The sequence below is a fragment of the Podarcis gaigeae genome, assembly GCF_964106915.1.
Source record: "Podarcis gaigeae genome assembly, chromosome: 2".
NCBI lineage: Eukaryota > Metazoa > Chordata > Lepidosauria > Squamata > Lacertidae > Podarcis > Podarcis gaigeae.
The window spans coordinates 7,699,944-7,722,158 of record NC_139679.1 but is presented as its reverse complement, the minus strand read 5'-3'; the positions used below and the strand labels follow the sequence as shown (position 1 = coordinate 7,722,158).

The 22,215-nt window shown below is 45.3% G+C and overlaps 1 protein-coding gene across 1 annotated transcript in view; it reads right to left on the bottom strand.

The window, feature by feature from the left end:
• Nucleotides 1-561, bottom strand: part of GALNT6 (polypeptide N-acetylgalactosaminyltransferase 6) — a 62,242-nt gene extending 61,681 nt beyond the window's left edge. The window contains exon 1 of the mRNA XM_083729418.1: nt 450-561. The gene's annotated coding sequence lies outside the window, so the exon portion shown is untranslated. The remainder of the gene's footprint in view (nt 1-449) is intronic.
• Between the last annotated feature and the right edge of the window lie 21,654 nt (nt 562-22,215).

Genomic DNA, 22,215 nt, shown 5'->3' with positions numbered 1-22,215 from the left:
TTTCCCCTCCTAAAAAGTAAGGGGAAATGTGTGTGCGTCTTATGGAGCGAATGCAGGCTGTGCAGCTATCCCAGAAGCCAGAACAGCAAGAGGGATTGCTGCTTTCACTGCGCAGCTGTTCTGGCTTCTGAGATTCAGATTTTTCCCCCCATGTTTTCCTCCTCCAAAAACTAGGTGCGTCTTGTGGTCTGGTGCGTCTTATAGAGCGAAAAATACGGCAGTTAATTATGTAATAGGTTTAAGTTAGAAAATGAATATGGATGTTGAATTTGAATTTTTCTTTTTTCGGTTTTGGAAATAAAAGATAATAATAATAATAAAAAACCAAGGAAGGAGAATCCACCACCTCTTATTCCACTGCCAAACAGCTCTTGCTGTCAGAAAGTTTTTCCAAGTGTTAAGTCGAAATGTCCTTTCATGTAGCTTGAAGCCATTGGTTTGAGTCCTACCTTCCAGAGCAGGAGAAGACAAGCAAAGAGAACATTTCCCACCATCACCATCCAGTTCCTTCTATGTCTTTGTGACTGGTTCCCCGTCTAGACTGGTGACCCAGCTGTCATTGCAAATCTCCCAGACCACAATCTTTGAAGAGGATCAGTGTTTGTGAGAGATTCTCCACCCATTTCCTCCCTCTGGGCTGGGTTCTGCTGCGTTATGTGGCTTGGCTTGATCTTAATTTTGGTTTTCACATCATGAGTTTTAAGTAAAGATATCCTTTTTGTTTATTGACTAAAGCATTTATATCCCACCTCACGAGGTGTGGCCAAGGCACAGTTCGACCCCCTCCTTTGGTAATCCTCATAGAACTCTAGCCCAATGGTTGCCATTAATTTGTTTCTGAATTAATTTTAGAATGAATTTATTTTAAAATGCTGTGTTACTTTTATTGTTGTTAGCCGCTCTGAGCCTGGCTTTGGCTGGGGAGGCAGGGATATTAATAAATTATTATTATAATTATATTATTATTATTATTATTATTATTATTTGTTTAATGCAGAAATGGAGCACGTGGAACTAAGGATTTGAAACCTACAATTGCAACCCCTTTAAAATAAGCAGTAAAGGTAAAGGGACCCCTGACCGTTAAGTCCAGTCACGGGCGACTCTGGGGTTGCGGCGCTCATCTCGCTTTACTGGCCGAGGGAGCCGGTGTTTGTCCACAGACAGCTTCCGGGTCATGTGGCCTGCATGACTAAGCCGCTTCTGGCGAACCAGAGCAGTGCATGGAAACGCCATTTACCTTCCTGCTGGAGCGGTACCTATTTATCTACTTGCACTTTGACGCGCTTTCGAACTGCTAGGTTGGCAGGAGCAGGGACTGAGCAACAGGAGCTCACCCCGTTGCGGGGATTCGAACTGCCAACCTTCTGATCGGCAATATAAATGTTTTGAGAGGCCTTTTAGAGTCATGAGGCCATTCATATGACTGAACAGGCCCTCACTCTGGTGTGTGTGCTTGTGTGTAGGTACTTGTGTAGTCAAAAATAGACAAATCTCAGACTATTCAAGCTGACCAGACTATTCAAGCTGGCACTTCTCACACATAGAGAGAAGCGAAGCTGGTCCCTGAGGGTGTCTACCAAGCTCTACTCATGCCTGCCTCCTTATTTATCAACATCAGATCGGGGGTAGCACTGATGGGTGACCCATTTTAGTTTCTTTGAAGAAGAAGTGTGTTTTGGATTGCAGGTGTGACAGACTTCAGACACCTGTTGTCGAAGGAACTTTGCTAATTTTATTAGGTCCTTCAGTGAATCCACACTGCAACTGTGTCTAATGCTCGACGGGAGCTGTAGACATTTACGGCACGATCTTTGGATGGAATTAAAGTAAGAGTGATTCAAGACAAAAATGGTATCTTATGTGAAATGATTTGGGGGGCTTTGACAGATAAAAAGTTCTCTCGTGTGAAATGATTTGGGAGGCTCTGGCTGTGTTAGAGAAGAACCAGGAAGGGAGGGCAAAAACTATTAGAGGTTATCATATGTGGTGGCAATGTAAAACTATTAAAAAGGCCTGGGAAAAGACATATAAAGACCTGAAGAGAATGTGGAAAATGACTGTTGTTTAAAAAAACTGAAGTTTTGATATTGAGAGGTACAGGATTTGACGGCCTTATAGAGCAAAAGACTTGGCTCCTGTATTTGAGAGTGGATTCCAGGCCAAAACCAGACCATCTCTACAGAACAAAAAAGTCACCAGCAAAGAAGAAGAAGAAGAAGAAGATTGGCAAAGCAAAATACTGAACTATGCAGGACATATTAAATAATTTGAAATCCAAGAAAGAAAAAGGACATTGATTTTTTTTTAAAGGAGAAATGTTGAATGCATATTATGTAAGCTTTGTGATGTCATTAGTAACAATAGGAATAAGGTTTTAAAATTAGATTATTAAGAATATAAGATCATATGGACGTGCATGAACAAGTATAAAATAATGGAAACGGGCGGGGGAGTGGAGTGGAGGGAAGTAAAGACTTATGGTTTAAATATTTGATTGTAATGGGTGTTGTTGTTGTTGTTGTTTTTAGTTAGCATAAAATTAATAGTAAAGGTAAAGGGACCCCTGACCATTAGGTCCAGTTGTGACCGACTCTGGGGTTGCAGTGCTCATCTCGCTTTATTGGGCGAGGGAGCTGGTGTACAGCTTCCGGGTCATGTGGCCAGCATGACTAAGCCGCTTCTGGCGAACCAGAGCAGCGTACGGAAGGCTGTTTACCTTTCCGCCAGAGTGGTACCTATTTATCTACTTTGATGTGCTTTCGAACTGCTAGGTTGGCAGGAGTAGGGACCGAGCAACGGGAGCTCACCCCGTCGTGGGGATTCAAACCGCCGACCTTCTGATTGGCAAGTCCTAGGCTCTGTGGTTTAACCCACAGCGCCACCCATGCCCCTATAAAATTAATAAATTGTATCAAAAAGAAGAAGAAGACAAAGAAGAAGAAGAAAGAAGAACACCAGACATGCTACCATCACGGCAAAGGTGCCAGCAGAAAACTTCACCAGCAGAGCTGTTTTGCCAGGGAGCAGGCTGTGGGAACCGGTCCGTTTGGGCAAATGGGGCACTGCTCCACCAACCTCAGCCAGCCCCCACCTGCCTGCCTCCTTTCTTACATTCAATCAATCCAAGGTGTGGCCCCGGCTGTCAGCTTCTTCCTCCTTAGTGTCAGTGTTGTGCTGGCAGAACTCAGCAGGGAGGATGACAAGGACAAAGCTGGAATTAGTTAGCTCAGACTGTCACTGACTCTGGCTCCACCTACTGTTAGCCGCTCTGCCTTCTACCCAACCAGTCCCATCGCCCCCCCCCCCCCGAAATATACGGTACTCAGAGTCGCAAACTGTTTTCATGCTCTTTATTCAGCTCATAGTGTTGAGGAGGAATGAATGAATGTCCCCTCAAAGTATCTGCTTTATATACATTCTTTACACAATGGGCTGCACATGATTGGCTAATTCCGGAATTCTACTGTAAGCCAATCAGGTTGTGGATTCACTTCTATCTGGAGCATGATTGGGTGGTTCCTGCCAACCAATCATACTGCTGCATTGTTCTAGGACCAATCAGACTGCTGCATTCTGAATCCTATTGTTCTAGGACCAATCAGACTGCTGCATTCTGAATCCTATTGTTCTAGGACCAATCAGACTGCTGCAGTTTGGATCCTATTCAACTCAGTACATAACACCCCCCCCCCCACTTGGCAGAGCAGCTGGAACAGGACAGACTCAGAGGCAGGATGTGGCGGGAATGGGAGCACTGCTCCCAAGGAAGTATAACCCAAAAGGGGGAAGCAGGACCACTGGAAAACTGGGATACTGGAGTTGGGTGATGCACGGTACGTTTGTTAGGATCCCAGGAAGCTTCTGCACGAACCTAGCATAAGAAGCGGTGTTTCTTTGCATTTGCATACCAACATTCCCCCCCCTTTCCTTATTGGAAAAAAAGAACCCCAAGGCAGCAAACAACATAGTTAAATAGTTTTAAAACACTAGTTCAGGGGTCAGCAAACTTTTTCAGCAGGGGGCCGGTCCACTGTCCCTCAGACCTTCTGGGGGGCCGGACTATATTTTTTTGGGGGGAAATGAATTCCTATGCCCCACAAATACCCCAGAGATGCATTTTAAATAAAAGCACAATTCTACTCATGTAAAAACACCAGGCAGGCCCCACAAATAACCCAGAGATGCATTTTAAATAATAGGACACATTCTACTCATGTAAAAACACACTGATTCCCAGACCGTCCGCGGGCCGGATTGAGAAGGCAGTTGGGCCGCATCTGGCCCCCGGGCCTTAGTTTGCCTACCCATGCACTAGTTAGAGAAACGTTGAAACAAAAACACACAAACAAAGCCCCCCACAAAAATAAACCAGCAGCAGGAGGAAACATTATTCTAAATCAGCAGATTAGAACTGATACAAAAACCCCAACCATATGCAAACCAAAATTCTTCTTTAAAAGGAAGTTTAAAAAACAAACACATTCCTGCTACAGTATTATTACCTTTAGTTTCTGCGGTTCCTAGGTTGCAAAATTCTAATTACTGTTGGCTACAGTTGCCAACCCTTTATTCACGGGAACTGTCTCCTGTTGTGGTCCCTTTAACAACAGCTCCAGGCCCTTCCAGGTGGCCTGATCTTAAAGTATTCATCCTGAATGGTTTTCAGGGAGATTAGATGATGCTGGCTGTTTCATGAGCATATATTCTGATTTGTTTGTTGGGGGGCGGGGGCGGCCTGGATGATGTTGTGCCAAAGCAAGTGCCATGCTACACTTCCCACTGCACCGCCCCCCATTTCCTTAGTGCAAAAAGTCTGGTCTGTTGGTTTGCAGGTTTGTTGCACAAGACTTCCCAATCAATTATAGTTCTGCAACCTGAACGTGCTGCTAAGTGACTGAATCTCACCTGCGCTAAATAGGCCATCTAGAAGTACCCTCAGGCAGTGTGAGAACCAGTGTGGTGTAGTGGTTAAGAGCGGTAGACTCGTAATCTGGTGAACCGGATTTGTGTCTCCGCTCCTCCACATGCAGCTGCTGGGTGATCTTTGGGCTAGTCACACTTCTCTGAAGTCTCTCAGCCCCACTCACCTCACAGAGTGTTTGTTGTGGGGGAGGAAGGAAAAGGGGAATGTTAGCCACTTTGAGACTCCTTCGGGAGTGATAAAGTGGGATATCAAATCCAAACTCTTCTTCCAAACTCTTCTTCTGCAGTCACATTCAGTGTTTATGCTTATCCCCTGCTCACCCACCATTTTCTGGATCTCAGGCTTCTGTTAAAGGCATAGGTGCAAAGGCCAGCTCAAGCCATCTTGCTGTCTGACATGAAGGACAAGATTTCCCTAAGATGAAGGATAAGCTATGCCACCCCCCAATCCATGCACAGAAGGTGACTGAACTGGTGCTGGACTTGTCCGTCAACCCTGGCGATGGACAGCATCCACTATGTTTAGGGGCAGCAGGTGGCTTTTTAGGGTACAGGACATACTCTAACACCTTGCTACTCCCTATTTCTTTTCCCCGTCAGATGCCTGTGGGGCTGATATTGACACACTGCCACATAGTAGTGCTGGGATGGCCTGGTGGGGAAACAGAAGTGACTCCTGGTCCTTTAATAGTAATAGAGCAGCAGGGGTAGGCTGTGGCCATGCAAGCTATGCAAGTTGAAGCAACCTGTTCCACACCTGCCCACTTTAAGGAAGGCATTCCTGCAAAGGAGAAAGCCATGCCTGTTGTTATGTACTGAGTTTGGATCCTAGAACAATAGGCAGGTAGGATCCTAGAAGGCAGCAACCTGATTGGTCTGCAGGAGCCACCCATTCCGGTTCCAGGAGGAAGTGAATTAGCAACCTGATTGGCCTGTAGGAACAGTCCAATCAGGCTCCAGGTCGGGAGTTGAATCAGCCAATCACACGGGACCCATTGTGTAAATAATGTACAGTCATACCTTGGGTTACAAATGCTTCAGGTTGCTTTTTTCGGGTTACGGACCACCAAAACCTAGAAGTACTGGAACAGGTTACTTCTGGGTTTTGGCGGTCGCACATGCGCAGAAGCACTAAATTGCTCTTTGTGCATGCGCAGAAACACCGAATTGCAACCCGCGCGTAAGCAGACATGGCATTGTGGGTTGCGAACGCCGTGGGCTGCAAATGTGCATCCCGCACAGATCACGTTCTCAACCTGAGTGTCCACTGTATATATAGCCAGAGGTTTTGGGGGAAAGCACTCACTCACTGTTTACCATGAGCTGAAATAAAGAGCATGAAATCAACACTCAACTCCGAGTATATTTCACCTGTCTTTTTTCTGGACTAGTGCTGGTGGCTCGGGTAACGCGAGGGCTTGGTATGCAAGCCAAATCTGTCGATGCCATTGGCAACACAGCCTTTCCTCGAGTAAGAGAAATGACTGTTTAAGCACAGATAGGCGTGGATATCTTTCAATAAGCAAATCTCCATGGACAAAGGGAAGCACACACACCAGAATGTTTAGTCAAACCAAGTGGAAACATTGCCAATTGTTCTCTTGGTAGCTCCGCTGCGCCGAACGTGGTGGCTTTGAAGGATGCCTGGTGGACTATGTGCAGCAAGTGAGCAACCAGTGTCCAGTACTCTGCAAAGCACTTAGAACGGAAGGGCACCTTTGATACATTATGCACCTCGGTGGAAACTCCCACAGTCGTGTCCGTGCTGAGCTTTGTCACCGTGCTGCCCTAGTGCTTGGGATGCCGTCGGAAATGAGACTGGCGAAGCTTTCTCCATCCCTTTAACTCTATGGCAGTTCCCTCATTGCGAGAAGCGAAATTACAGGGAACCAGGCAGAGGGCCTTCTCGGTAGTGGCGCCCGCCCTGTGGAACGCCCTCCCATCAGATGTCAAAACGATAAATAACTACCTGACATTCAGAAGACATCTTAAGGCAACCCTGTTCAGGGAAGTTTTTAATCTGTGATATTTTAATGTCTTTTTGGTTTCTATGGAAGCCGTCCAGAGTGGCTGGGGAAACCCACCCAGATGGGTGGGGTACAAATAATAAATTATTATTATTATTATTATTATGCCAGCAGAACAGGAAGGTGCCCAGTCACACCATCAGGTCCTTCTGGTTCTGCATGATACCGATTAGCAGTGGCTCTCCAGGGCTTCAGATACGAGATGCTCCCAGCCAGTGCTGGATTTATGTATAAGCTAAACAAGCTATAGCTTAGGGCCCCACTCTCTTGGGGGCCCCAAAAAAATCAAAGGGAAAAAAACTGGATCTACATTTCCAAAGTATAAGATAAAAAGCAAATAAAATAAAACCTACATACAGCAACAGTGTTTTGTGTTGTGTAAGCTTATATGATGTAAGTAATGGGCTGCACCTGCCAGCCTGCTCCCTAGAATATCACTGGTTTGCTCATTTCATTTCTATATATAAGGGTGGCACTGTGGGTTAAACCACAGAGCCTAGGACTTGCCGATCAGAAGGTTAGCGGTTCGAATCCCCATGATGGGGTAAGCTCCCGTTGCTCAGTCCCTGCTCCTGCCAACCTGGCAGCTCGAAAGCACGTCAAAGTGCAAGTAGATAAATAGGTATCGCTCTGGCGTGAAGGTAAATGGCGTTTCCGTGTGCTGCTCTGGGTCGCCAGAAGCGGCTTAGTCATGCTGGCCACATGACCCGGAAGCTGTATGCCGGCTTCCTCGGCCACTAAAGCAAGATGAGCGCCGCAACCCCAGAGTTGGTCACGACTGGACCTAATGGTCAGGGGTCCCTTTACCTTATATATAGGGTGCCTACATTTTAAGTAAGAGCTTAATAATTATTTCACTCTTAATATACTTCTTAATTGTATTTCAGTTTAACAATTACTTTTATAAAATACATTTTTTTAAAATGTGCAAATGGCTTTAGATACCTATTAGGTCCATAAATTACCATATAGCATATATTCAGCACAAAAAACTGTGACAATTTGTTGTTGAAAAGGACAGCTGGACATATAAAGGGCCCCATTGCCTTCAGTAGCTTAGGGCCTCATCAGACCTAAATCTGCCCCTGCTCCCAACCCTACTTGCAGAAGCCATTGGGTGGAACTGGGGCGAATTTATGGCACAGTTACAGGTTAGAGTGGCAACCAACTCCAAAGACTGTAAAATCTTTGCTGGCTTGCAAAAATCACAGTACTTTGGGGTGGCGGAGCAGGTAGTACTTTTTGATGGGGCTAAGGACTAAGAGCTAGTACAGATAGCAAAAATGTACAAAACCGGGTCAAATACATGTTGGAAATGTAAAGAAAAAGAAGGGACTTTTTATCATATGTGGTGGGAATGTAGAGAAGTTAAAATTTTTTGGGAAATGATATATAATTGTAATGGTTATATGGGGTTGCTCGTGCGTAAGTTGCCGCCACTCCTGGCTAGGTTGCCTGGTTAAACCTTTTCCTGGCTGGACAGCCCTTCACTTCGTGGCTGTTCAGTCGCTAGCAGAATCCGTCAGTGGGCGTTTCTTGAACTTCTTCCAGCAAAGAAGTTCTTTGACACCAAGTCTACGCCTACTTTCCCTGCGTGGAGGTCTTCTGCGCAGGGTGGGTGTGGGTAGCGGAGGACCTGTGCTCTCCCCGCTGGTCTCCAGCGAAGAGTCCTGGAGCCCTCTCTCCGATTCCCCCATTCGCCCCCCTTTGTCCCTGGTGTTACGCTGATTTCCTTCCCCAGCTGCTGAGTCCCCTCTCTCCCTGCTTGGCCCTTCTCCGGCATCGCTTGGGAGCCCTGCCTCCACTTCTGGCTCCGATGTCAGTTCCCTGACAATAATGAAGTGGAAAAAAATGTTTAAAAGATATTTGTAAAAAAACAACAACCAGAAGCCTTTCTGTTAGGGATTGTAGGACAAGACTTGCCAAAAAAAACAACAAAAAACCAAGGAACTTATTCATGTATGCTACAACAGCAGCAAGGGTCTTGATAGCACAAGGATGGAAGAACGAGGAAATCCCAATGAAGGAACAGTGGCAAGAAAAACTGATGAGCTACGCAGAGCTGGCTAAATTGACATACAAGGACAACTGTGACTACGAGGAAGAATGGGAGCTTTTTACAATTTATCTAAAAAGACAATAAAATGAATTGGGCTCCTTGGCAGGTTTTGAATACACAAATTTATTAGTTGATAATATGGTAGATAGATAATGTAAGGATGTGTATACATTTATAACATGCAGAGAATAATATGTGCTGAGAAATCAGAGAGAGAACCTGAGGGAAGTATTGGGGGGGGGGGGGAGAGGGAGGGTTTGAGGGGAGGGAAGGGAAAAAATAATGAATAGGATATCTTTTGATAATTTGTTATGTTGAAATTGTGAATAACATCTTTTTTTAAAAAAAGAAAAGAAAACAAGAGCTAGAATGACCCATGCAATGGTACTACGTGATGGCAATGCATTCTTACCAAGAGCATTCCGGGTGGCGGCATGGGAGAAGGCAGCCACCATCTTTTTCCCCAGGAATGACCCTGGGATTGATGTCCCATCATCACATACTTTTCTTAGGAGGCATTCTGGCTCTTATTCTCAAAGTATTTGGCAGCCAGGCTCAACGTGGTTTCTCCTTTTTTCGTCTATTTTTCTTTCTCCCGGTTCCAGTTGTTCTTTAATTAGCTGTCTTCTTGTCTGGGTCTGTACTCAAAATTTGGAATATACAGGAAACGAATGCTGGAAGGTGGAGGTGCGTTCCTATTTAGAATGTGAAATTGCAACAAACATTGCCTTTGCCAGTGTGAGGTTGCTGAGCCACAAACATGAACAAAGGGTGACTCAGAATCCTATTTTTAGTTGGCTCGATGAATTGCTGAGTTGCCCTTCTGAAGGTGGTGCTCTCAGGATTACTCAATGAGTCGGTTTGGGTGATCCCATCTTGGCTCAATAAGCTGAGATATGCACCAGAATTTCACCTCTGTGTGCATCGCCTTCCCATTTCTCTTCTCTGTGAATTGCGATGAAACCGTAGTTCAACTAACCATAGCTTCCCATTGCATCCTAAGCAGGGAGTAAGATGGTTGCTCAGTTTAGAACAGGCACCCCCAAACTCAGCCCTCCAGATGTTTTGGGACTACAATTCCCATCATCCCTGACCACTGGTCCTGTTAGCTAGGGATCATGGGAGTTGTAGTCCCAAAACATCTGGAGGGCCGAGTTTGGGGATGGCTGGTTTAAAATGTTGTAAAAATATTTAATGAAAATGCTTCAGATGTGCCCAGGGATTTATAACTACAGTATGAGGGAATAATAGAATCAAAGAGTTGTAGAGTTGGAAGGGTCATGCAGGTACCTCAACTAGATCATACATGACAGATGGCCATCCAATCTCTGCTCAAAAAACCTCCAATGAAGTACAGTCCACCATCTCTCTGGTCCACTAACAGCTCTTGCTTCCACAAAGTTCTTCCTGATGTTTAGTCGCAATCTCCTTTCTCGTAACTTCAATCCATTGGTTTGGGTCTTAGCCTTTGGGAAAGGAGAAAATGCAATGCGTTATTTTGAGAACTTCATTTTTCTACAACTTTATAGTGAAATGTAATTCTGTTTTAGTGAATATCTATCATAAGAGTTTTGAGCTGAAAAGGGGCTTTGGTGGCCACCTATTTATTTATTTAAGACATTTATAACTTGCGCTTAATTAAATATAATCACAGAGCATGGTACATCATAACAAACTTGATACAAATTCAAAACAATATAACTTTAAAACAGCAAACGAAAAAAACAAGTTAAGTCCAGAGTGGGCAGACATGTTGACCTCCCACCAATTAACCTAAAGCCTAGATGAATAAGGACAATATTAACTGGCGCGGGAAACCCATCAGGGTTGGCAGTCGTTGAACCGGAGGAGGGAGGGCATCCCATGATTTGGGCACTAGTATTGAGAAAGCCCTCTCAGTCTGATGTGTTCAAGGGCCCTGTCAAAACAGGACCTATAAAGCAGTATGTGGCTCATACTTGACATTTTCATTCTCCTCTAGGTTAATAGCTCATTTCATTGAAGTACATTCTATATTTCACAACACATTTTTAAAGATTTGATTTGTCTGCCCACAATTCATAATCCAAACTGCTTTTGTGTTTATCTATGCTCCTGGCAAATAGAAGGGGAAGAAATGGAGGCAGTGAGAGATTTTACTTTCTTGGGCTCCATGATCACTGCAGATGGTGACAGAAGTCACGAAATTAAAAAACGCCTGCTTCTTGGGAGAAAAGCAATGATAAACCTAGACAGCATCTTAAAAAGTAGAGACATTACCTTGCTGACAAAGGTCTGTATAGTTAAAGCTATAGTTTTCCCAGTAGTGATGTATGGAAGTGAGAGCTGGACCATAAAGAAGGCTGATCACTGAAGAATTGATGCTTTTGAATTCTGGTGCTGGAGGAGACTCTTGAGAGTCCCATGAACTGCAAGAAGATCAAACCTATCCATTCTGAAGGAAATCAGCCCTGCGTGCTCACTGGAAGGACAGATCCTGAAGCTGAGGCTCCAATACTTTGACCACCTCATGAAAAGAGAAGACTCCCTGGAAAAGACCCTGATGTTTGGAAAGACTGAGGGCACAAGGAGAAGGGGACAACTGAGGACGAGATGGTTGGACAGTGTTCTCGAAGCTACCAGCATGAGTTTGACCAAGCTGCGGGAGGCAGTGGAAGACAGGAGGGCCTGGCGTGCTCTGGTCCATGGGGCCACGAAGAGTCGGACACAACTAAACGACTAAACAACAACAACAAATGTGATTGCAACTGTGACTCTCTGCACACACCGAACCCAGTGAGAATTACTTCTGAGTAGACATGTGGAGGATTGAACTGCAAACCTGCTGCATTCAGTTTGTGATGTGAATCAGAACGGTGTCTCCCCTCCCTGCAACTAAATGAATCACCACCCCCTTACATGTGCTGCTGTGCATTTCACGGTCTGCAGCAAGGGTGGGGAACTTTTGGCTCTGCAGATGTTGCTGAACTATAATAATAATAATAATAATAATAATAATAATAATAATAATAATAATAATAATAATTTATTATTTATACCCCACCCATCTGGCTGAGTTCCCCCAGCCACTCTGGGTGGCTCCTAATCAAGTGTTAAAAACAGTACAGTATTAAATATTAAAAACTTCCCTGAACAGGGCTGCCTTAAGATGTCTTTTAAAGATAGGACAGCTGCTTATTTCCTTCACATCTGAAGGGAGGGTGTTCCACAGGGTGGGCGCCACTACCGAGAAGGCCCGCTGCCTGGTTCCCTGTAACCTCACTTCTCGCAATGAGGGAACCGCCAGAAGGCCCTCGGTGCTGGACCTCAGTGTCCGGGCTGAACGATGGGAGTGGAGACGCTCCTGCAGGTATACAGTACCAAGGCCGTTTAGGGCTTTAAAGGTCAGCACCAACACTTTGAATTGTGCTTGGAAATGTACTGAAAGCCAATGCAGATCTCTCAGAACCAGTGTTATGTGGTCCCGGCAACCACTCCCAGTCACCAGTCTAGCTGCCGCATTCTGGATTAATTGCAGTTTCCGGGTCACCTTCAAAGGTAGCCCCACATAGAGCGTGTTGCAGTAGTCCAAGCAAGATATAACTAGAGCATGCACCTCTCTGGCGAGGCAGTCCGCAGGCAGGTAGGGTCCTAGCCTGCGAACCAGGTGGAGTTGGTAGACAGCTGCCCTGGACACAGATTTGACCTGTGCCTCCATGGACAGCTGTGAGTCCAAAATGGCTCCCAGGCTGTGCACCTGGTCCTTCAGGGGCACAGTTACCCCATTCAGGACCAGGGAATCCCCCACACCCGCCCGCCCCCTGTCCCCCCAAAACAGTACTTCTGTCTTGTCAGGATTCAACCTCAATCTACAACTCTCAGCAGCCCCAGCAAGCATGGCCAATAACCAGGGATGATGGGAGTTGTAGTTCAGTAGAGAGCCAGATGTTCACTTCCCTTGGTCTGCAGAAACTAGCAGGAAAAGCTTCTCATGGCACAGAGGTAAGTAAGCTACTCTTATGGCATAGCTGCAGTGCCTGGTTGGAAAGTTGGCAATCCTAGAAGCCCAGGAGGATATGCCTGGCTCCTGTGACTGTTTGCAAAGGATATTTCAGTAATGTGGAATGAGAACTTTCTCCCATGTCAGTGTCATAATTTGCCTACATACATTTATTGCAGCTAAGGTTCCAAAGGCCATGTAAACGTCACGGCTAATGGCAAAGTCTTTCTTGTTGAAACGCACAGGTACACAATGGTTTCTCAATATTTAAAGACCAGTCACGGAAGATCCGTTTCCTTCTGGAGCAGATCAGAGTTTGACTTTTGTGTTGCAACTTTGTCACGGCACAAAACATTGACATTTCAGTTTTTCTTTTAAGCTCCTCCAGAACTTCCTCCTTGGCTACCGATTGTGCACAGAAACCAAATTGGCTTGTCAGGCTCTGTTGCAAAGACTTGACATGTCAGCTCAAGGATATAATCTGGAATCCACGTCAGCCAGGGCACTATCTTGTCTAGGGCTGTAGCAAGTGATCTACATCGCTGAAGTCAGCACACTGGCCTTGTGTCCTGGTCAGCCAGAGGTTTTAGGAATCATTTTGCAATAGAGTTAGTATGCCTTTTATGTTTTCTCTTTATTTCCTGCAACACTTCCTTCCTTTCCATTTTCCACAAAGCCACAGAAAGTGTCCCTCTTGGCTTTTCAATAATCAGGTCCAGTTTTTCAAGGAAAACCTTGGTTATTGTAGATCAGGATCCCATTGTACAAGGCCTCTGACCACCACTAGGTGGTGCAAGTGCGCAAGAAACAGACCCCCCCCCCGTTTTATTTCTAATTACAAGATAAAAGCAGAAAATAAATATGCAGCGTGTCGAGCAAATATCTCCAGAATGTGGTTGTTCTTGTTTTGCTTTTCCATTTGTAGTTTTCTTGTGGGGAAAAGGCAGCATGAGACTATAGGTGGACCGGAGGCTTTAGATTTGGGCATAGAAAGAGGTCTTATGAAGACTGATGCCGCAGGCAACATTCAGCTTCTGCCCACACCCTTATACACCAGCCTGGAAACTTCCCTCCTTCATAAAGTGACTTTGTGACTTGCTCAATCTTGTGAGGGCCTCCTCCATCCATGGAAGGTCTATGTCAGGGGTCAGCAAACCTTTTCAGCAGGGGGCCGGTCCACTGTCCCTCAGACCTTGTGGGGGGCCAGACTCTATTTTGAAAATGAATGAATTCCTATGCCCCACACATAACCCAGAGATGTATTTTAAATAAAAGCACACATTCTACTCATGTAAAAACACACAGATACCCAGACCCGTCCGCAGGCCAGATTCTTCTTCTTCTTCTTCTTCTTCTTCTTCTTCTTCTTCTTCTTCTTCTTCTTCTTCTTCTTCTTCTTCTATCCCGCCCATCTGGGTGGGTCTCCCCAGCCACTCTGGGCAGCTTCCAACAAAACACTAAAATACAATAACCTATTAAACATTAAAAGCTTCCCTAAGCAGGGCTGGCTTCACATGACTTCTAGATGTCAGGTAGTTGTTTATCTCTTTGACATCTGATGGGAGGGCGTTCCACAGGGGGGGGCGCCACTACTGAGAAGGCCCTCTGCCTGGTTCCCTGTAGCTTTGCTTCTCACAGTGAGGGAACCGCCAGAAGGCCCTTGGCGCTGGACCTCAGTGTCCTGGCAGAACGATGGAGGTGGAGACGCTCCTTCAGGTATACTAGACCAAGGTCGTTTAGGGCTTTAAAGGTCAGCACCAACACTTTGAATTGTGCTCAGAAACATACTGGATTTAGAAGGCAATTGGGCCGGATCCGGCCCCTGGGTCTATGCTTACAGAGACAGCCATCAGCTGCCCCTTTCTGGGCTTCCTAGACTGTTCCATTCTTTTCTAAGCCTGCCAGGGACACACCATATTTAGTTTGACACTTAAGATACTTTAAACCTATATTTCAAGACACAACCCATGTGCTGAAGCCGACTGAGATCGAACAGGCTTACGCATGCTTAGCTCTGTATTGAGTTTATAACTTGTGAGCGCGCCGTTCAAAGTCTCCAATCAGGAAGGAAGCTCACTGGGTGACTCTGAGTCAAGGGCTGCAGCTCCCTGATCTCACTATGAAGGATTTAATGGGTCACTCCTGCCACCTGCTGCAATGAAACGGTATGTCTGGCATATTCACTGTGCAGTTTTGTCTGCAAAGTTCAAGTTTCTGCAAGTTTCTCAGCCCTTCTTGTCCTTCGCATTTGACAGCGAAGGTACCTTGTTTTGTGGGATACCCACCTCTTTTGCTGAATTTGCTGTTCTGCTTCAACTGGAGCAGTTTTACTTATTTTAATCATTGCAGCTGCTTTATATGTTTTGATAACTGCATTTTAGGGGTGGGGACCTGATACCGGGGAGCTAATTATGCTCTTCCATGTATCTCTGCATCTGGCCCTGGGAACTCTCCCCAGCCCCCCCCCACTTTACACCCCCTGAGTGTTTTTGCCTGGCTGGAATCTGTCCTTAAACTTTGATGACGCCTGGAAAATAGAAATGGGTGTGTGAGTGATCGCATTGAAACTAGCCTACTGTTGTTGGCATTCATTCATCTCGAGAAACAATGGAGTGCGCCTCCAGGGGTGAAGTCAGTGAGCTTCCTGGTACACAAGTCTGGGCAGTGTGTATGGAGTTCCTGGGCTGCCCAGACAACAAGACCACCTTCTCAGCCTCACTGGTGTGGCTCAAAGGAAAGCAATATATTTGACATGGGTGGTGCTGTGGTCTAAACCCCAGATCCTAGCACTTGCCGATCAGAAGGTCGGTGGTTCGAATCCCTGCGATGGGGTGAGCTCCCCTTGCTCAGTCCCTGCTCCTGCCAACCTAGCAGTTCGAAAGCACGTCAAAGTACAAGTAGATAAATAGGTACTGCTCCGGAGGGAAGGTAAATGGCGTTTCTGTGTGCTGCTCTGGTTCGCCAGAAGTGGCTTAGTCATGCTGGCCACATGACCCGGAAGCTGTACGCTGGCTCCCTCGGCCAATAAAGCGAGATGAGCGCCGCAACCCCAGAGTTGGCCACGACTGGACCTAATGCTCAGGGGTCCCTTTACCTAAGCTGCAGGAGTTGCCAGAAGGAGGCATACAAGGCGTCATCCAATCACCTGAGGGACTTTGTTCTGGATTTGTGCATAGCTGTCAATGTTTCCCTTTTTAAAAGGGAAATTCCCTTATTCCGAACAAGATTCCTCTCAAGAAAAGGGAAAAGTTGACAGCTATGTTTGTGTAGATGTATGGAAGTGAGAGCTGGACCATAAAGTAGGCTGATCGCCAAAGAATCGATGCTTTTGAATTCTGGTGCTGGAGGAGACTCTTGAGAGTCCCATGGACTGCAAGATGATCAAACCTCTCCATTCTGAAGGAAATCAGTCCTGAGTGCTCACTGGAAGGACAGATCCTGAAGCTGAGGATCCAGTACTTTGGCCACCTCATGAGAAGAGAAGACTCCCTGGAAAAGACCCTGATGTTGGGAAAGATGGAGGGCACAAGGAGAAGGGGACAACAGAGGATGAGATGGTTGGACAGCGTTCTTGAAGCTACCAGCATGAGTTTGACCAAGCTGCGGGAGGCAGTGGAAGACAGAAGTGCCTGGCGTGCTCTGGTCCATGGGGTCACGAAGAGTCGGACATGACTAAATGACTAAACAACAACAAAATGTTTGTGTAGGGTTCACTCCTGAGCCTTCTTCTCCCAAAGAGATCCCACAAGGCAGTGGAGGTTTAGGGTCAGAGTTTTCCTTCTCCTGCTTAGGCTAGCTTCCCAAGTGGACGAGCCCAATCTACCCCTGTTGTACAAAGGTAAAAATTTAATTTCTTGCTCCAGTCATTTAGTCGTTCAGTCGTGTCTGACTCTTCGTGACCCCATGGACCAAAGCACGCCAGGCACTCCTGTCTTCCACTGCCTCCTGCCTCCCCTTCTTCATGTGCCCTCCATCTTTCCCAACATCAGGGTCTTTTCTCTTCTCATGTGGTGGCCAAAGTATTGGAGCCTCAGCTTCACAATCTGTCCTTCCAGGGAGCAAGAAATCATATAAAGAAGTAAATATCTAACTCCGGTCTCACTACAGAATGTTTCACTCCTGCAGATCTTGGGGCTTCTCCAAGCTTGCTAATACTCCCTTTTTTTGTGAGGACTCTGTCATTTTGGCTTGACAAGGATACACCCTCAGAGAATGTGTTCACTATTAGTATATAGGACACTGAGCACATTTTCCCAAGAGGCAGCTGAAACCTGTCTCTGTCTGGCAGTCCTTATGCCTTGAGTAGCAGCTGGGCAAGTGAGAAAGCAACTCTCTAAGGCGGCAATCATAGCATGTTGCAGGGGCAGGGGTTTGCTTTATATATCTGTAGCTATTGGTTACTGCTGTGCCCTTGAGAGGGAGAAAGGTAGGAGAGGAACGAGTGACAATCTCGTGCAAATGCTGGATGTGTGAATCACACTGCATGATAAATAGGTGCTGGGACACGAGTTGTGCAGGTGGCGTATTGAATAGTACTCAGATGGTGTGCAGCAGCATTAATTGAAAGTGCAATTGCAGGCTACTTTGTGGGGTTTAAGAAAGCTCACCCACAAGTTCTGCGCAGATTAATTGAGAACACGGGAAGAGCCCTGCCTGCCAAAGGCCCATCTAGTCCCACACTCTGTTCTCACATTGGCCAACTAGATGCCTCTATGGCAAGCCCACAAGCAGCCTGGCTCAGTGAGAGTTGTGTAGGATGTGAAACACAAGAGCAGTCAAGTACAACATTCCTAGAGTGAACATGTTTGCACATGGGGAGGAATGTTTGTCCAGCCAGCAGGTAAACTTCCTGTTTCCTTCTGGGCTGGGACAGACTTCCTCCTCATGTGACTAGAGGTGGGTGTGGCCTCACCTGTGCAGGTAGTGACAAAAGCACAGGGCAGGGCAGCCATCTCTTTCTCTTTTTCTTCACATGCATCGAAGAAACAACATCTACTAAGCCAGAGATGCCCTCTTGGCTTCCAGCCAAGAGAGGACAAAGGGACTGTCTTCTTATGAGATAGATTCCAAGTGTATGTTACTTCATTAAGCTAAGTCTGCCTTCTGGGATCTGATTGTGAACAGAATGTGAGTAAACTCTTTTTATACTTTTGTAAAAGACTGTGTCGTCTCTTATATTTTATGAGGGAATTGTGGGATGTAAACACAGGAGCAGTCAATGACAACATTCCTAGAGTGTACATGTTAGAACATGGGGAGGGATGTCTGTCCAGCAAGCAGGTAAACTTCCTGGGGACGGACTTCCTCCGCATGTGACCAGAGGTGGGTGTGGCCTCACCTGTGCAGGTAAATGATAAAAGCACAGGGCAGGCAGCCATTCTCTCTCTTGCCTCTTGCCTCTCTCTGCCATCTTCCTTCCATGAGGAAACATCTAAGGATGCTCTCTTGGCTCCCAGCCAAGAGAGGAGATAAGGGCTATCTTGCTACAAGATAGATTTCTAAGTGTATGTAACCTTTTTAAGCCTGCCTACCTTCTGGGATCATATTGTGAACAGAACGTGAGTAAACTCTTTTATACTTTTATAAAGACTGTGTCGTGTCTTGTATTTTAAGAGGGAACAAAGGGGAAATTACCAGAGTAATTATTATAGAGGTTCTAGCGAACCTGTGCAAGCGTTACCGTTGCGTACTTAAAGGGGAATGTCTATAAACTCTGCTGATATTTTGGGAACTTGTTAGTACAAGTTGGATAAGGATATAATTAGTCAATATATCCTCTCCTGCACCCCAGAACATTCCCACAAAGGGTTATTGGCCCCAGTATTGCATATTTCTGCGTATTTTTGAAGGATTGTGTTGGATTGTGATTTTGAGTTGAGTAGTATTTTTCTGAGTTAACTTCCTGGTAAGCACATGGTCCTTTGTTCCATTGTGCAGTGGGGATTAAGCAACCCCCCCCTTCCCTCAGAGTTCACAGTGACCCAAGGCAGTGAATAATTGTTTTGTATTTTGAGATTTTTGAGATTTTGATTTTAAAATTTTGAGAAATTTTGAAATTTTGAAGAATTTTCAAATTTTTGGATTTTAAGATGGCTAGAGCAGCTTTTGATAGTGATGCAAAGCTAGGAATGCCTGTGCTGAATGAACACAATTTCATGCACTGGAAGCAGCGCTTGATAGCATGCTTAGATTATAAGCACATTTTGGAAGCTTTAAAACCTCAACCTACGGGATTGTCTGAGGAAGCTTTAGTCAAGATAAGTGCTTGGAAATGCATGAACAGCGAAGCTAGACACATAATTTTGAGTGGACTTCGTGATGAGCAGCTATCATTAATAAATAGTACAGATGATGCATCTCAAATCTTAAGAGATATTGAGCGCGTGTATGGAGAATCTAGCATAAACTGCTTCAGAAACTTGGTGTGTAAATTAACCAGAGTGAGGATGAATTCAAAAGAGGAATTCACAGAGCACATCAACAAGTTTACTGAGATTATTCAAAGAATTGATTTGACTCCCAAAGCTTTTGATGAAGATACAAAGATAGCATTTTTGTTATCATCGCTTGGACCATGCTTTAGCGCATTTGTAAGTTTGATGGATCATAGACAAGGTCTGACTTTTAAAGACTTGATTGGTTATTTAAAAGAAGAATGCAGAGATAGAGCTGAATCTCCAGTGAGAAATGCTAGAAGCAAAGACAGCAGTTATGCATCTAGGCAATGTACAAAGTCCAAAGAGATGCCTAAGAAAGTGATTTGTTTCAATTGTAACAAAGAAGGACACATTGCAAAGAATTGCAGGGCTCCTAAAGCCAAGAAACCCCACCCCTTTCAGCCAAAAGGAGAAAAGAAGGGGAAATGTGAATGCACATGGTTACTGCAAGAAAGGAATTTAACTGTCCAGAATCGTGAGAATAAACGTAATAAATGGATTTTAGATTCAGGAGCAAGTTCGCATTTTTCATATAAAAAGGACTATTTTAATGAGATAAATGATGAAGAAGGATCTGAAATTGAGATTGCAGATGGCAACATTGTTAAAGCAAAAGGTGCAGGTTCCATGAGTCTGAAATGCAATATAAACAATGAATGCATTGAGAACACAATCTCTAGAGTTTTGTATGTTCCAGAGCTGAGCTGCAATTTAATCAGCGTGTCCACATTGGACAAGAAAGGTTTCCAGATCACATTTGGAAATGGAGAATGTAAAGTGACTAGAAATGGCAAAGTGTTTGCTCAAGCAAAGCTAATCAATGGTGTATATGAGATTGATCTTTCAGAGAATCAGTCTGCAAAAGTGGCACATTCCAGCCAGAAGGATGAAGCAGATCTGGACCTGTGGCACAGAAGGCTTGGACATAGAGACACCAACGTCATTCTGGATCTACAGAAAAGAGATCTTGTAAGAGGTTTGCAGGTAAAGCAGAGCAACAAAGCTCCAGCAAAGTGCATAAGCTGTATTACTGAGAAGGCTGTAAAACCTTCATTTCCACGTTGTGCAGAACAAAGAAGCAACAAAGTGCTTGACATAGTGCACACTGACATATGTGGACCCATGAATGTTCCCTCACTGGGAAAGAATAGATACATTTTAATATTTCTGGATGACTTTTCAAGATTTTGTGTTGTGTATTTCCTCAAAGAGAAGAGTGAAACAGTGGACAAGCTCCAGGAATACATTGCCATGGTCAAGAATAAATTCCAGAGAGCTCCAGCTGTGCTAATGAGCGACAATGGAGGTGAGTACTGCTCAAATGAAATGCAGGCTCTCCTGGCCAAGGAAGGAATTGCACACGTAACCACAATTCCTTACACACCACAGCAGAATGCCATAGCTGAGAGAAAGTTTAGGTCCATTATGGACATGACAAGGTGCATGCTAAAGGATGCATGTTTGCCACAGAAGCTGTGGGCCGAAGGAGTGTACATGTCGGTCTATTTGCAGAATAGACTGCCAACTAAAGGTGCAGAGCGCACACCATTTGAACTTTGGCATGGGAAAGCTCCCAATCTGTCACACATACGTGTATTTGGAAGTCCGTGTTACTTCCACGTGCCCAAGGAACACAGACACAAGCTTGACTCCAGGGCAAAAGCAGGTATCCTTGTGGGATATGCCTCTGGAGGCAAAGGATACAGAATTATGGACTTACAAACTGGTAAGACAAATGCATACCATGCGGTTTATTTTGATGAATATGGAAAAGTAGACACTAGGAACACTGTTGTGGACTCTTCAGATGAGTCAGAAAGGACTCAAGAGTTTGTATATTTCCCTTTTGAGACCCCACAAAGTAATAATCTGCCTTCAAGTGTTACAGCGCCCCCTACAGGCGACGCACCAGAAGACGCAGAGGACCAGAACCCTGGCGGCACCAGAGACGAAGAGGAGGACTCAGATGGGGACATGCCTGCGTTGGAGGAGGATGAGGAAGCTGATGCGGTCGCAGAACCAGAGGTCAGGTGCTCATCCAGAACCAACAAAGGTGTCCCACCATTACGGTTGTCCTACTTTGCAGGGTCGGCGTTTCCACAGGAACCTTCCACTTGGGAAGAGATACAGGAGATGCCAGCTGCAGAAGCCAGTCTCTGGAGGAAGGCCGCGCAGGAGGAGATGGATGCACTGCATCAGAACAAGACCTGGACACTCACTGAGCTGCCTCCCGGTAAGAAGGCCATTGGCAGTAAATGGGTTTTCAAGGTTAAGAAGGGGTCAGAAGGAGAAGTGCAGCGCTACAAAGCTAGACTTGTAGCACAGGGATTTTCACAGCGTTTTGGTGAAGATTACGATGAAGTTTTTGCACCAACCGTGAGGTACAGCAGCGTAAGAATGCTTTTAAGCATTGCAGCCTCCAAGAAAATGAGGGTGAAACACATAGACATTGCTACCGCTTTTCTACACGGGCAGATTTCTGAGGAAATTTATATGAAACAGCCTAAAGGTTTCGTGAAACCACATGAGGCACATTTAGTGTGCAAAGTGCAGAAAGGACTTTATGGACTTAAACAGGCTGCCAGAGCCTGGAACCAGAAGTTGCATAAAATGCTGACGCAACTTGGGTACAAGCAAGGCGACGCTGACAAGTGCTTGTACAGTAAGTCAAATAATGGACAATTCTCATATATCTTAGCATTTGTTGATGACCTGATTATTGCCACAGCAAGTGAGAAAGACTATACACAGATAGTAAAACACCTTAGCAAAGAGGTGGAGGTCAAG